We start from the raw sequence: 13,965 nt of genomic DNA, 5'->3' as shown, positions 1-13,965 counted from the left end.
AAAAATCTGTAGTACGGAACTGTTAATTCCCACTGTCCAAAAAGACAAAGAAAATTAAAGAGGTATGTACTTCAAGTAACCTCTGTCCCAATTTAGACTTTGGCTAAAAAATATTACAATGTTCACAAAAGCTTTATAATTGAGGCGAGGTTTTCCTTCTAAAGACAAAAGAAAAAGTGAGTTACATGCATATTTAGCAAACTGGACTCATGTATTCAAAGTTAAGATTATAAATCTGAGCCTCATTTTGTAGACTAGTATTTATTAAACTAACTGTGCTGATACATTCTCAGGTGTTCATGATTGTAAAGAGGTTTTTAAAAATTATTTTTTTAGGGGCACCTGGTGGCTCAATCAGTTGAGTGTCCAACTCAGTTTCAGCTCAAAGTTCTGGGATGGAGCCCCATTGCTCATCACAGAATCATTTTGGCTCTCTCTCTGTCTCTCTCAAATAAATGAATAAATCTCAAAAAAAAAAAACTTAAATTTTTACACTTAGATGATTGTCTAAAATTAATACAAGATATTCTAGCTCACTTAATGACCACTTAAAATGCTGACACAATTGCTAGCAGCCTATTTCTATCTTATAACTTTTTCCTTCCCTTTTGATAGAATTGAGGAGATTTTCCTACAATTATCATGGGCTAAATCCTTTTTGTGTGCCTGGAATATCATCCTGTCTTGCTCCCCACGGACTTCCCTGTTGCAAGTAACACTTTTTTCCCAGAATCAGGATTCATCAATTTCTTCCTTTCATTTTATTTCTATCCGTACACAAATAAGATTTGTTGTCTCTTATCTTATAAAAGCCCACACATGGTCCTGTATATCCCTCTACATATCCTGCTCTCTGTTTCCATTCCAGGGGAAAACACACACACACACACACACACACACACAACTCTGATGATAATATCCAGTTCCCGCCTCCATTTTATCACTTGTCATTCTATTCTAAATACATTCCAGTTGATTTCCCATACTCACGATTCTACTATGACTACTTTTGTGAAGATCACGATTACCTTTACATTATCTAATCAACTCTTTTTTTCTTCACATTATACACACTTCCAACAGCATACAGTAGAGTTGAAAACTCACTCCATAGCAAAACACTTCCTTCTCTTTGTTTCTGTGTTTTCTGATACTATATTATACAGGATTTCTCTTACACTAAAGGGCCTCCTAATCTGCAAGAATTTATTTTTTAATTTTATTTATTTTCATGAAAGACACAGAGAGAGAGACAGGCAGAGACACAGGCAGGGGGAGAAACAGGCTCCATGCAGGAAGCCTGACCTGGGACTCGATCTAAGGTCTCTAGGTTCATGCCCTGGGCTGAAGGTGGCGCTAAACCGCTGAGCCACCAGGGCTGCCCCTAATCTGCAAGAATTTAAATGTGAGTATTCTGGGATCCCTGGGTGGCGCAGCGGTTTGGCGCCTGCCTTTGGCCCAGGGCACAATCCTGGAGACTCGGGATCAAATCCCACATCGGGCTCCTGGTGCATGGAGCCTGCTTCTCTCTCTGTGTGTGTCTCTGCCTCTCTCTTGGTCTGTGGCTATAATAAATAAATAAATAATAAATAAATAAAATATTTAAATGTGAGTATTCCTTAGGGCTCATCATCTTGTCTCTTCTACTTTCCTCTCCCCTCTCTCTACCCTCCCCTTCTCTCTTCTGTTCCCTTCTCTTTGCTTATTCTTGTTTGTTTTTTTCTGAAGTTAATTTAATCCAATTTCATGTTTTTAACCATCATCTTTATGCTAATGACTCCCAGTAGTCCTGACCTCTCCAGTGAACTTCAACTAATTTGGATATCCAAATGTCAACATATCATTTTTACTTAAATGTCTAAAGTATTTCAAATTTACTGTGTCCAAACCAGAACTCTTAATTTCTTCCATCTCAAATCCGTTCTTCCCTATCTCTTTTCTACCTTATTCATCCAGATTTGTAAGGCCAATTTCTCTTTCCCCCACTTTTTACATCCAGTCCAATGAAGGGTTCTATTAATTGTACCTTCAAAATATGACACTCATTGTTCCACTTCTTTCCACCTCCACTCATCTCTACTCTGAGATTCCAATTCACTTTCCTGCTTCCGACTTGATGCTCTGATTGAGGAGTTCACATCAATTTACTGTAGAGTAGCTGAGTGATTTTTTTTTTTTTTTATAAAGGAAATCACCTCATTTCACTCTCCAGCTTAAAACTCACTGATGATTGTGCCTTGTTCCTAGACTCATGTCTATACACTTCAACAGTGCCTACAAGGCTTTCCAGAATCTGGCTCCAAATACCTTTCTCTTCTAATCTCCCACCACTCTCTATCTAGAATGCTGTCTTCTCACTTTGCTTACGTGGCTGCTTAATTTTATCCATTTCATCTCCTCAATGACTTAAAAAAAAAAAGATTTTATTTATTTATTCATGAGAGATGGAGAGGCAAAGACATAGGTAGAGGGAGAAGCAGGGTCCCTGTGGGAGCCTGATGCCGGACTGGATCCCAGGACTCCGGGCTCAACCACTGAGCTGCCCAGGTGCCCCTCCTCAATGACTTTTGATCACTCATTTGAAAGTAGAAGTTTCTGGAACTCTGTTTATACTTTATCCCATCCGATCAGCTTATGCTTTAATTTTAGTCTTTATGACTATCTACAATTATCTTATGCATTCCATTTATGAATATATAAACTTGAAAAGAGTAGAGATTCTATCAGTCTTGTTTCTGATGTACTCTCTAGGACTACACAATGTCTGGTACATAGGCAATACTCATTGAATACAAAAACAAATGGTGACAAGAATTTGAAACATTTCTCAAAATAGGGTCCTTAGACTTCAGGAGCCTATAGAAATATTCTTAAGAACTTATGAGTTTCCAAGTTTGAAAAGCAGTTTTAGATCACAGGGATCTAACAAGAACTTATAAATTGAAAGTATATCCACTTCCTACAACTGTTATAACAAATTATCTTATACTTGTGGTTTACAAGAACAGAAATTTATTTTTTCACAATTCTACAGGGCAGAAGTCTGAAATCAAAATGTTTTCAGGGGCACACTCCCTCTGAAGACTCTGTCTGAGAGAGAATCCTTTTTATCTTCTTCTAGGTTGTGGTAGCTCCAAGCATTCTTTACTCATAGCTGTGTAATTCCAATCTCTGCCTCCATCTTTGCATGGCCTTTTCTTCTTCTCTGTATTCTTAATTCTATGTTTCTCTTATAAGGATATGTATCATTGGCTTTAGGGCCCACCTGGATAGCCCAGGATTATCTCATCCCATGATCCTTAATTACATTTGCAAAGGATCTTTTTTTCTAAATAATGTTACATTCATGGGTCTTGGTATATAGCCATATCTTTTGGAGGATCTACCATTCAACCCACCATAGGAAGTGACATTAGATGTTAGAATTTAGAGTTAAACCTCACCACAATTTGTAATTGTGTCCTAACTCAGCAGTAAGTAATGACAGAACCCACTAGACTATTGCAAAGTGGCAGGCAACAATGGTTTGAAATAATTCTGTGGCATAGAACATGATGATGAAAAGAGGCTGAATTCAAGACACATTTATTAGGTAAAAAGCAACATAATCTAGGTTCCATCCACTTCACAAGTTTTCATTTCCTTTGGAAATTTGTATTCTTTATTTTATAATTGGCATCCACTAATCCTTCACCCTCCTATAAGTGGCAGCAGTGAGAACAAACCTAGACAACTGGACAGAATGTAAAACGTTCAGCAAAGAGCATCAGAGAAACAACACTACCAAAACCAGTCCATATTTTTAGTCATAGAAAAAATGTTTAAGATTGATGCTTTTTGTCTATTCTATTTCAGGCTTCAAATCCATTAGTATAGATTACTTGCATAAACCCATTGTTTTGTTTATTTTTATATTATATCCCTATTTGTTGTTATGAAAGTCACTCATGCATATTGAAGAAAATTTGATGAATACCAAAATATTAAAAAAATTAGAATGACCAGAATGAACCAACACTTTTATCTAGAAAAGTAAGAAAAGCTCACTCTCTGCCCATTATCTCTATTATCACACCATGCAAAATGGCTGTGGAAATGACACCAAACTTTAACTATCAAGGCAAATGTGAGATATACTGTGAGCCCCTCACAGCTAGGCCTCACCCTTCAGTGGCAAAACTCATATACAATGAGCATGCTATACATGGTCAGTCAAGTAAGACACCATTCAGAAGCTATAGAGAGAACAGGTGTTTAAAACATTGTTTTAAAATTTACTCTATACTTAATTCATCTGCTTTTTGAATGTGGGCTGGACTAATGCTAATTTCTAATGAATAGAGCACAGAAAGTGGAAAATAATTTTATAGTAGAGAAACCTGAATATATCTCCTTAACCAAATGAACAAAATTAATATCACCAGTAATAAGTCATGTTAATTTCATGTACTCCTCGATATCATTGAGTGAGCAGGGGGGCACTTGTTCTCTAGAAGTTTTGCAAGAACAAAAACAAAAACAAAAACAAAACAAAAAACCTATAACAAACAAAACCAAAAAGAACATAACCCCGTTCTAATTATAAGAAGCTACCACATGAACCTAAAGTGAGAAACATTTTATGAAATGTTAAAACAGTATTCTTCAAAAGTGTCAAGGTCATGGAAACCAACAAAGCATAGTAAAACTATCAAGACTGGAGTAGACAAAGAAATATGGAAACTAAATATAATATGGTATCCTGGACCAGAAAAGGACATTAGGAAAACAAAGCTAGTGAAATCCAAATAAAATATATAGCTTATTTAATAGTGTTGTACCAATAACCTCTTCCTTTTGATAAGCATGCCATCATATTGTAAGATGTCAATATGAAGGGGATCTAGGTGTAGGATATTTAAGAACTATTTGTATTCCATACAAATATAACTCTTTGGTTAACCTAAATTATATTAAAATAAAGTTTAAAAATTATATATTTCTACTTCAGTGTTACAAAACTAGGACCTCTGACTTGTAAGTATGCATTTTTAGTTGAGCTGTTTTTTCTAATGGACAGCTTAATGAAATGTATGCCTGGGTGACAAACTGTAGGAATTTTTTAATTTAAAAATCAATGCATGTTTTTTAAAGTAAGTTTTGGGTTTACAGAAAAATTGAGCAGAAAGTATAAAAAGGTCTCAAATACTCCCTTTCCTCCATTATAATGTATTAGTGACATCTTAGTCAATTAATATAGAATGTTTGTTACAATCTATGAGCCAATATTGATATATTATTACTGACATCCAAAGTTTACATTAGAATTCACTCTTTGTGTTGTATAGTTCTATGGGTTTTGACAAATGTATTGTTCATCGTTTGCTCCATAAATGTCAAATGTGTGGGGATCCCTGGGTGGCGCAGTGGTTTGGCACCTGCCTTTGGCCCAGGGAGCGATCCTGGAGACCCGGGATCGAATCCCACGTCGGGCTCCCGGTGCATGGAGCCTGCTTCTCCCTCTGCCTGTGTCTCTGCCTCTCTCTCTCTCTCTCTGTGACTATCATAAATAAATAAAAAATTTTTAAAAAATGTCAAATGTGTTATCCGTGAAGATGCAGATGTAGGAATAAAAGACTGAGAAAATCCTAGAGTTGACATGAAATAGGATATAAGATAGAATTATATTAATTACATAGCTAAATAAGATTGACATACTAAATAAGATTGAGAAACACAATATTACACAGACATTGCCTCTACAACAATACTACTATCGCAGCCAGGAAGTCTATGAAGATTCTTCATGGAATGACTCCACAACCTAGACAATCTAGACAAAAAAGAAAGTAGGGTTAGCTAAGCAATTTTTGATTGATTAATCTATAAATTTAGTATTATTAAAGAATAATATTCCAATTTAGTGATTTAAGATCATTACTTCATAAATACTGGTCCAATTGCTTAGGTTTTAGTGTAAACAAAATCTTCGTTAGCTGTTAGTGTAAAAAAAAAAATCAGTTTATTTTGCTGCCTCATTCTATCCAACCAACTTCTGAATTGATTAAAGTTAATTACTAGAAAATAATTTAATTGTAGAATAACAATCTAACCAATCTTTACAAACTCTTACAAAAATAGAAGAAGAGGAAAAAATTAGTTCCATGAGGTCAGTATTAACCTTGATACCAAAGCCAGATAATGGCATCCCAAGAAAAGAAAATTGCAGACCACTGTCTCTTATAAATATTGACACAAAAATCCTCAACAAAATGCAGAAACATAAGTATATATAGGTATAACACTATGATCAAATGAGTCTTGTTTTTATTGGTTAACTGAATATCTTGAAAACCAATTAATGTAATATACCACATAATAGAATAAAAGACAAAAATCACACAATTATCTCAATAGGCACCAAAAAAAGCATTTGAAAAATTCAACACCCTTCATGAAAAAAAAAATTAACAAATTGTTATTCCATAAGGGAACTTTCTCACCTGATAAATCGAATTGACTAAAACCCACAGGTAATATCAAACTAAATGGTGAAAGATTGTTTTGTTCTCCAAGACAAGGAACAAGTTTATCTCACAACTTCTATAGCACAATGTAATGGAGATTCTAGTCAGGATAGTTCAGCAAAAAAATGAAATAAAAGGCACCCAGATTAGAAAAGTAGAAGAAAAACTTTCTTTATTTGCAAGTGATATGATCTTGTACATTTAAAAAATTCTAAGAAATACATTTAAAAAACTATTACTTATAATGAAATTAGAAAGGTTACCAGAATATATGGTCAGTGTACAAAATCAATTATATTTCTAGTCAGTAACAATAAACAAACCAAAGTTAATGTTAAGAAAGCAATTCTATTTCCAATACTGTCAAAAATGTTTAGGAATAAATTTTGAAAAATAAGTTCAAAATGTATATTCTGAAATCTAAAACAAAACAAACAAAAGAAACTTCTATCAAATGATAGTGAAAGTAACCTAAATAAATCAAAAGACACCCCACATTCATGGATTTGAACACTTAATACTAAGGTGGAAATACTCCTGGGATGCCTGGGTGGCTCAATGGTTGAGCGTCTGCCTTTGGCCCAGGGTGTGATCCCAGGGTCCTGGGATGGAGTCCTGCATCGGGCTTCCCACAGGGAGCCTACATGTCCCTCTGCTTATGTCTTTGCCTCTTTGTGTGAGTCTCTCATGAATAAAGGAATAAAATTTAAAAAGAAAAATAAGATGGCAATACTCATCAAATTGACCTACAGATTCCACACAGTCTCTATCAAATCTCATCTGACTTCTTTATAGAAATTGACAAGCTAACTCTAACATTCATATGCAGGTTCAAGAGACTGAGAATAGAAAAAAAAAACTTTAAAAAGAACAAATTTGGAGAACTCAGTTCACAATTTCAAAACTTACAAATGAAATTACAATAATCTAGACAGTATGATAATAGAATTAAGATAGACATATAGATCGACAGGAAAAAAAAAAAAAAAAAAAAAACCACAAACCTCTGAAAATCCAGAAGGCAACCTATACACTTACAGTCAGTTAAATTTGTATAGAGGTATCCAGACAGATAAATGGAACAAGAACGTCTTTTCAACAAACGGTATCCACTGTTAAAGGAATAATGCTCACACCATCTACAAAACAAAACAAAAATCACTTTGAAATGGATGAAAAGCCTAAATGTAAGACCTAAAAGTACAAAATCCTTAGAGGAAAATATGGGCATAAATTTCTGTAGCCTTAGATTAGGCAGTTTCTTAGCTGTGATAATTTTGCAAATTATCTATCTGATAAGGCACTTGGGTCTATAATATACAAAGCATTCTTACAACCTAATAATAAAAAGAAATAGCCTAATAGGAAAGATAAATTTAAAAAGGGCCAAAAGACATATAATGATTAAAAAATTCATAAAATGAAGCTCGACATAATTAGCTATTAAAAGAATGCGAGTCAGAATACCGTTATCATATACTTTCACATCCATTAGGGTGCTATAGTAAAAAATACAGATAGTAAGAAGCATTGACAAGAATGTGGAAATACTGGACCCGTCGCTCACCGGTAGTGTCAATATAAAATGGTGCCTTGGAAAATCGTCTGGAAATTGTTCAGATGATTAAGCATATAGTTACCATATGATTTAGTAGTTCCACTCTGAGGTATATATCCAAGAGAACTGAAAAAATGCCATGAATGTTTATAGAACCATACTTGTACATGAATGTTTATAGAACCGTTATTCATAATAGCCAAAAAATTAAAACAATTCAAATACTTATCCGCTGATGGATGGGTAAATAAAATGTGGTTTTATACTATTGTGAGAAAATGTTCTAAGATTTTAACCATAGGAGTGGAGTATGGGACTGGTTCATTTAGAATAGAACCCTTCCAGTTATTTCAAATGAAATTGACTGAATACAGGGAGTTGGGTGCATACAGTACTGTTGGAAGGACCACGGAAGCAAATGTGAGGTACCTATTACTGGTTTTGGTCACAGATGCAAATGTTATCCAGAAAGTAATGAAGTTGCTGCCACTAGAGGTCAGGAAAATGCAAAAAATGGTGTCTCATCTGCCACCACACCCCCAATGTGGGTGAATGGTAGGGGAATGGCCCTTGTAAGAAATCCTATCTGCTAGGGCCTTTGTGGCTTTCAACTCTGGCAAAGGAAAATTGAGTTCTATATTTTATCTTTCAAGTTACATATAAGACCATCTCATTGGTAGAAATTAACCCACAACCAGAAACATGGAAGCATGCTATTATATCCATTAAATAAAGACATGATAGAGATAGATGATAGATGATAGATGATAGATAGATAGATAGATAGATAGATAGATAGATAGATGAGTAAATTAAATAAGGCACTGTCTAAAGGCCAGCATAGCACAGATGCCAGCAGAACTGTATATGGAAATTTAATTCTAAATTGAACTAAGACTATATTCATTTGAGTTATTCATAGCCTTTTCAGAGGATTACAAGCTAATTTTTCTGGGGCACAAAAGCATTAGCTACAATCTGGGAATGCCTTAGTCTCTTCATTTTAGAAGAATAGATTTAAGTGTCATTAATTTCCCCTGATGACTCAGAGTTGATTTTATTTAGGTCTCAGTTAATGCTAAGCAAGCATCCACACTATTCTCAAATCTGTTAGTCATGATTTGCATTGCTTTAAGTGGTGTTATCACCTGCAATAAACTATTCTTTTTACTTCCTTGTGATGCCTGGGGGTGTTTGTGTCCCAGCTGCCATCTGGCAGCCACTGCTAAGCTAGTGGCCCCTTTTACTTTTCTTAGATTAGTCATCATTGAAAAGTACAGTGTTCATATAAATGTCTGTTCTATAAATGAATGAAAAGGAGCCAACTATGCTCAAAGTCGAAGATTTGAAAATAAAAGATTATTTTCAGAAGAACTGAATAGGATTTGAATTAAAGAAGTTCTAGACTTACACATAACTTTCCAACTTTTACATAATCACCAGACTTCATGTGTGCTGTTTTATTTTCATTGGCTTTAGGTAATTCATTGGCTCTGAGTCACTTGATTTCTATTTATTTATTTCCTTTAGTCACTCACCCCTATACCCTCTGACCTCCCTTTTTAATGTATCTCCTTCCTACTTGGGCATGTTTGGCTTGCATATGTGCTTCTAATCTTTAGTAAGTAGATGATTTTCTCAATAGGATGCTTTTTAGTGTTTCCCTGACATTGTTTAGCATCCTATCCAGAGTGTCAGCTTGCATCCTTGTAGCTCTAATACACAATAGAATACACTCTTGGGTGAAGTAGAAAGGAAACTCTTGTCTGGTAGGCAGAGACATAAATACCAGAGTAGACTTAAGGGTGGTTATGGAAGATAACTAACTCGTGCAGCTTTTGATCCTACCTGTTTATGTCAGGAGGATCATAAGACAAAAGAAAAAATGAAGCAGAAGGAAAGTCAGAGTGAGCTTTGTTTGTGAAGAGGTGTTAATTAATGGTTTCCTGAGTAGAGAAGAGGCAGGCAAAACTTTTGATCTCAGCAGATCCTAAGATAGGACTATGAATTAAAGTTTCAGGTTGTAAGCATTTGAACAACAAGGGCCACATCTGTGCAACTGGCTTGATACAGCCTTAGCAATGTAGTAAAGGGCTTCCAGTAGATGCAAAAATTACATCCAATGAGACCAATATCTGTGATGCCTAGAGAATGTCCTAGGTTTTTCTCTTTCTACTTGGGAGCAAATGATACTGTTTATATTTATGCCTCTGACACAAAAAATTTTTGAGCTGAAGACAATTATGAAGCAGCAAATGTGGGAAAATCTCTATCATCTCCCTTTCTGCCTGACAGCAGAAGGTAAATTCTTTTTTTACTGCTTTCAGCAGCACAGAGGTACCAGAAGAATCTGCAAACAAATCTTACTCCATTACTCCTGCCACCATATATTTACCTTCCCACAGTTTGCTGCTCTTGGAAGCATGAAACTTTATTTTCTGCTGTTATTATCTATGTTTATTATTCTTTGTTGAAGATGGTTATATAAGCCGGAGTTCTAAATGCCACTTTGAGTTACTTTTTTCAAGATTTCTCTGTGTGACTTGCATCACACACATTAATAAACTGTTTTTGTCTTGTTAATCTGCCTTTTTTGTTAAGGAGGTCAGCTAAGAACCTAAGACAATAAAGTTTTCCCCTCCCTACAATGGTTACAGTACAGAATGTGTAAGAAAGGAAGGAGATATAACCTTGGCAATGGGTTTAGGACTATGCTACAGGTAGGAAGTAAGTGATAGGGTAGAAGTTAAACTTGTAATTGAGGAATTTAAACTTCATTCAGTATGCAGTGAAGAGTCATTAAAGGTTTTAATGATAGGGAAGTGACTAGGTAAGAGTTGTGCTTTGAGAAGTTTACTCTGGCCATGGTGTTTACTCATTCACATCTATTTACTAACCAATTATTTTAATAATAAGGAAATACACATTAAATGCTGTGAAAGATAAAAGTGATAACATGATAAACCTTCTGCTTCGATGAGTACAGTTTAGACAGTCATTATAAAATGTACATTATAGCCTTGCTACTTAGTACAAGTAATAAATATCCCAAATGTATGGAAGAAATTGAGAGGAGGGAGAAACTGCTTCTGGCCATTGGGAAGATCAATAAGAAGTCTAAAACAAGAGGCCAAGTAAGAATTGAAAGTTTTAAACCACCAAAGAAATTGCAGTCAGAATAGAGAGGGTAAAGAGAAAGGATATTGTAAAAGTACTCAAGAGATTTGGTCACCATTTTGATTATTGAGGCAATGGAAAGAAAGAATTAATTAAAAATGACTGAATTTCTCAAACCTAGATAACCGGGATGCATCCATTCATTTTCCATTCATTGATTTGCCACATATCTATATAATGATGATCATGTGCCAGGATTTTTTTTTAGTTGTTCAAAGAGAGAGAGATGAACAAACTAGTTCTCAGGGAAGTTGTTGTTTAGGAGGGAGATGGTAACAGGAACAGAAAATTAGTGTTGAATGATTAAAACTGGAAAGTAGAAGGAGAGGTTGATTTAGAAGAGGATTTCATTTAATTTATAATATTTTGAGTTTGAAGAGCTGGTGTATATGAGTTGAGAAAAAGAGGAAGGCCAGGGAGATAGATTGTTATTTATTTGTTCAGTGGAGGTAGTTCAAACCGTGAAGATAAAACCACTAATCAAAGTAAATTACAGAAAGCAAAAATAAGGTTTAGCATAAAATCTTAGGAAATTGAACACCGATTAAGAAGACAGAAGAGGGATGAAAATTTTGGAAGCAGCAATGAACATCACAAGTATTAGAGAAGAAAAAACAAACAAACAAACAAAAAACCAAGGAGCTCACGTTGCTCATTTCAACACAGAGTGTGAGGATGTAGACTGTTTAATATGGCAGTTATAATACAGTAGTTGGAGCAGAAATGAGATTGTAAGCCAGTCTTAAGTGTGAAAGGAAGTAGAGACTAGGTAAGAGCTTAAGAGAGAGGTAAGTTATGAGACATTAGTTTTAAGACTAATGGCCATATATAGTCACAAGTAGAAGAATAGGAATTTTTAGAACCAAAAAGAAAGAGAAAACAAAGTGGAGAAATAGCTAATCAGTAAAGAAGAAAGTGTGAGAGGGTGAGATTGAGTGTACACACAGAGCCTTGGAAGGAGATGGACCCCCTTTCTCAGAAGTGTATCAGGTACAAGAGGATGGTAAGTGTAAAGAACAGGTGCGGTGAGAGGGAAAGCTGAGGAAACTGCTGTCAAATTGTTCTGATATTCTTGGTAACTTAGAGGGAGAATGATGTACTAATTTGGAAGGTGTTGGATTAAGCTTCTAAACATGAGAAATAGAAACCGTTTGGAATAACTACAATGGCAAATGCGATTATGATTCAGTGAAAGATGAATCAAAGGATTACTCACCTACCAAAAGAATCAGCAGAAATTAGAGAGTATTTATCTGGAATGGACTGATATATACAATTTTATGATTTCCTCTACTAAGGATTGGCTGCCTGGGGGCAGACAAAAAGGTCTGGGTGATCCTCATTCCCCTTTCTCATATTCGACCAATCTTGCTACTGGCAGGCACTGGGGCGATCCATCTGGTGTCAAATGAGATACAAAAGGTTTTTCTCTTCATGTTCTCCATGGTTTGTTGTACCTCTTTGATGAAAAGAAGCTGTGTGCCAAAGTGAAGAAAGCAAAGTCACCAAAACATAAGCCCACTCATCTATCACTGACAGTGTTTCAGACTTATTCAGCCCAGTTGTCGTGCTGATGAGTAGGGATAGAATTGCCAGAAACCTGAGGAGAAAAGTTCTCAGAAAGTTAAACCAAGTGGGAGTAATTCATTTTCCCAAACATGGAGTGAAATGTCTCTCCAGAGCAGTAGGAGGTCATACTCAACCTTCAGAAACTCTCTGTATTGCATGACAAGATCCCCAAGTATTTTCTGTCACATTTCTAACCCCTCCTGGAGGAGCCTGGAAGACTTGATGCCAGTCAATGCTAGTTGATCCTTAGGGACATTTCTACCTCCAGCATTTGGAGGATTTATGTAATTTAAAGGTGCCAAGGTTTAATATGCGTCATTGTGACTCATATCTTAGGCTCAAACTCGGAACCCAACTGGGCAAATATAGTTTCTGATTATCAGGAATGAAAAAATAAAAAAAATATGAAATGCATATAACAACTGAGACAGTAAAATAGCCCCCAAAATAGATATTTTTGAAAACTTTAAAGGAGACCATTTTGATAATACAACCCTGAAGGGAGGCACATATTCATTGCCATCCATCTACTCAAAATTAGGAGAAATCTCTCACCAGAGAATTTTTAAACTACAGTAGTCTCTCTTTTCACAATTAATTTTGCTAATGGTTAAGTTCCTAAGTGAGGCAATATGCTTCATGCTCAGCTCTTTTCTTTCTCAAGCAAAGGGTCCCTTGAAAGGATGCCGTAATAAAGCAAAGATAGGGCTTCTTTGTGCCTTTTGAGAGAGTGAGATAGAATGGCATCAGATCTGGGATGACTTTAAGCACTATCACTGCTACATGAGGAGATAAAACAGAAAGCAATCAGTGTCTCTGAGTTGTTTTGAAGCCGAAGCCTGTACTTGAGCAAGGAATTGTTGTAACTAGAACCGACTATAGTCTGTACTAAGAACTGCCTTTGGCTGTAAGTAATGAATTCTGTGCCTGAGGTCTGTATTATTGCTTCTGTTATCCAATATCTTGGTTCCAAGGTATATGCTATTGGACTTGGGCACACTTACAAAAGAATAGTATAGTATAAATTTCTAAAACTGATGGAGACAAGGAAAAGGAAGTCTGCAGTAATGAAGCACTCTCAGCCACTTCCTCAGAATGGGGGAATGGAAGCAACCTAATCTGTAATAATGACTTTTTCTATGTCTGGCTCTTTTT

The 13,965-nt window shown here is 35.5% G+C and overlaps 1 long non-coding RNA gene across 2 annotated transcripts in view; it reads right to left on the bottom strand.

The window, feature by feature from the left end:
* Window positions 1-13,965, bottom strand: part of LOC144291530 (uncharacterized) — an 81,606-nt gene that overhangs the window by 32,765 nt on the left and 34,876 nt on the right. For both annotated transcript variants that reach the window (XR_013358852.1, XR_013358853.1), the window contains exon 3: window positions 7,545-7,645. This is a non-coding gene — a long non-coding RNA (uncharacterized LOC144291530). The remainder of the gene's footprint in view (window positions 1-7,544; window positions 7,646-13,965) is intronic.

The sequence above is a fragment of the Canis aureus genome, chromosome 20 (genome assembly GCF_053574225.1).
Source record: "Canis aureus isolate CA01 chromosome 20, VMU_Caureus_v.1.0, whole genome shotgun sequence".
NCBI lineage: Eukaryota > Metazoa > Chordata > Mammalia > Carnivora > Canidae > Canis > Canis aureus.
The sequence above is the reverse complement of the archived record's forward strand: the minus strand, read 5'-3'. Positions and strand labels throughout refer to the sequence as shown.